The sequence below is a fragment of the Megalobrama amblycephala genome, linkage group LG7 (assembly GCF_018812025.1).
Source record: "Megalobrama amblycephala isolate DHTTF-2021 linkage group LG7, ASM1881202v1, whole genome shotgun sequence".
Taxonomy (NCBI): domain Eukaryota; kingdom Metazoa; phylum Chordata; class Actinopteri; order Cypriniformes; family Xenocyprididae; genus Megalobrama; species Megalobrama amblycephala.
In genome coordinates this window covers 39,066,877-39,069,843 of record NC_063050.1, presented here as the reverse complement: position 1 = coordinate 39,069,843, position 2,967 = coordinate 39,066,877, and the positions used below count along the sequence as shown (strand labels likewise).

The window sequence follows — 2,967 nt, the reverse complement described above, 5'->3', positions numbered from 1 at the left end:
CTTATATTTGTCATTAAATAATTAAAAAATATACTTTTGTTATGTTACGGCAAAGGAAATGGAAAACAACACTCTGAGTTTTAAAACTTTTATTTTTTTTATGGAAAAAAGCAGAAAATTGCAATGTTGAAAGGTAAACATTTTAAATGCACTCAGCAGTTATCAATGAACAATACAGCAATCTTATTTACATTTAACATTTTTTCAAATGTGGAGTAAAAACAAAAAGTAGGCCTACAAGTTTTGCTTTCCTTTTTTGTACAGTGTTGCCAGTCTTGGAAGTCACTTTCCCTTCTTGTTTCTTGAGCCGTGTTCATGGTTGATGTCAAAGTACCTAAAAAAGCAGAAAAGAAAGAGAAAAAAAAGGAGAGAGAGAAAACAGTAATGAATATTGTGAATATATGCACCATAGCATTTTTGTGAGGACTAACAGCCTAAGTATTTGATTGCAGTAAGTTAAAATGTCCAATTAACACTTCAGAAAAGATGCAACTAAAAAATAATGCTTATAATTGTATTCAATGAAATTGTTTATTCATGCACAACTGCTTCCGCGTTGTATGTCGTGCTACATCTCGGGAGTTTCTGGTAAAAGCATTCAGCTCCCCTCCATACAGCACCAACCTGCTGCAGTCCAGTGCTCGTCTTCTCATTAACTGTTTTTCTCATATTTTATACCTGTTGAATTTAGCTTGTGTGTGTTGGTGCTCTTATTCCAGTCTTTTAAAATAGTATAATAAATAAGTTGTACCTGCCTCGAGACATTTAGCAATGTTAAATATTTAAATTCATCTTTAAGGGTTAGTTTACCCAAAAATTTAATTTCTGTTGTTAATTTCTTGCCCTTGTTTTGTTCCACACCCGTAAGACCTTTGTTCATCTTTGGAACACAAACGGAGATATTTTTTGATGAAATCTGAGAGCTTTCTGTTCCTCCATAGGCAGCAGCACAACTTACACATTCAAGGTGAAGAATGGTAGGAAACACATTGTTAAAGTAATCCATGTGTCTCTGCGACATGTGACAGAAAGCTCTCGCATCAAAAATATCTTAATTTGTGTTCTGAAGATGAGCGAAGGTCTTACAGGTGTGGAACAACATGAGGGTGAGTAATTAATGACAGAATTTTCATTTTTTGGTGAACTAACCCTTTAAACAGTAACGCACTGACAGCGGACTGACAAATATACTTTGAATATTAAGAATTTGAATACTAACAATTACACACAGTGAAATGATTGTCAATGAAAAATAGGGATTAAAATATTTAATAAAAATAAATGAAGGTTTGTTCTGAACTTATTCATCAGGTCTCACACACACTGCAGCATCGATCACTAAGCAGAAATAGGCAAGTTGTATTATTTCAAAACGTGTGTTACAAGCCTCAGTGCAAGTAGTCCATTATTTGCCATAAACCTGATTACATCACATGTGAAATTAGGTGCAATACTTACGTTAACAAAACCATATTTCACAGAAGGTCATTTTCCCCACTTCCTGGTTCTTGAGCCATGTTTAAGGTATATGTCAAAGAGCCTAAAAGCAGAAAAGCAAAGAGAGAGAGAAAGAGAGAGAAGTGAATATTGTGCATTCATTCACCATAGCATTTTTGTGAACACAAGGACTCACAGCTAAGCATATGATCTCAGTAATGTCTCCTGTTACACTTCAGAAAAGATGCATCTTAAAATATTGCTTAAAATAATTGACAAAATATAATCGTTTATTCACTGAATTCTTTGTCATAAACCTGATACACTTGAAAATAAGCACAACACTTACGTAAACAATGGAGCTACATCGGATGATTGAGCCTGAAACGAGAGAAAAATAAATAAATAAATGAACAAAAGTTTAAAAATCAGCTTTTAAGAATAACATATGCTAAGTCTGTCTATAACATGAAACATCAGTGTTACTGCATGAAGCGCTGAGAACAGAGTAACGTTAATCGTTTGCTCATGAGAAGTTTAACATTTCGAGATCAATTCATTCATGACAAAGTAGAAACGCGAACGAAAAGCTCCATGAAAAGCTCCATAAAAGACTGACTTACCGTATTCTCAGCCGAACAATTGTTTATCCGACTTCTCGACACAGGCAAACGTTTTGATTAATCAGGCAGAAAATAACATCTCCGTCTTCTCAGCAGCGCTGTCCAGCCATCCCGCGTCTCAGGCAAACTGACGCTTCAAAAGCTCAAAACTGCACACTATATTCACTCAAATATCGTTTAATGATAACATTAAACCCTGAAGAGTCGACGTGAAACACTAAAAGCGTTGGGAGAGAAGCTAAAATGTATGCCTGGCCTAGAAATTTGAAATGAGCACGGTAAAAAAACAACAATCCCATAATGCAATGCTTCTACGGTATTATACTGTATTACCAGTGAAACGGGCTGAAAACAGAAAACTACTGTATATTTACAGACATTCTGTAAAATATACAGATTGTCACTGTTTTATGAAAATACAGTATAATACTGTTAGAAATTACCTGTAAATTTACAGTAAAGTTTTACAGTGCACATAATGTTTCTTTTAAGGTTTCGGACATTTAAATACGCATAAGCACCATTAAAACAATATATTTAGAGTTATAAAATACACACTGATGTCAGACATCAGTGGAAGGGGCAATAACAATCCATTCATATACAATTTGCCGACATTTATTCATATCAGACGCACACACATAATGGGCCTAAGTAACTACAAAGTTTACTCTATTATTCCTCCAGTTCACCAGCCACTTACTTGCATATATTTCGGGAGAAAATGATGAATTCACTTGCTGTAAATCCGACTGACAGGACTCTGCGAACTGCGGGGCAAACTAAGATGGCGGCGCCCATCTCGCGTTATAGATCAAGATAAAGATCATTTATAAAGGCTTTTAAACGACAAAACACACTCACTTACACATATTTGAGGATCGGAATATCAGATAGTTGATAACAT

The 2,967-nt window shown here is 34.9% G+C and overlaps 1 long non-coding RNA gene across 1 annotated transcript; it reads right to left on the bottom strand.

Annotated features, from left to right (window-relative positions):
• Positions 1-236: 236 nt before the first annotated feature.
• Positions 237-2,516, bottom strand: LOC125272528. The gene is made up of 4 exons (XR_007185869.1): positions 2,061-2,516; positions 1,787-1,818; positions 1,459-1,540; positions 237-334 (listed from the first exon to the last, which is right to left on the bottom strand). It is a non-coding gene; the product is annotated as an uncharacterized LOC125272528 (long non-coding RNA).
• Between the last annotated feature and the right edge of the window lie 451 nt (positions 2,517-2,967).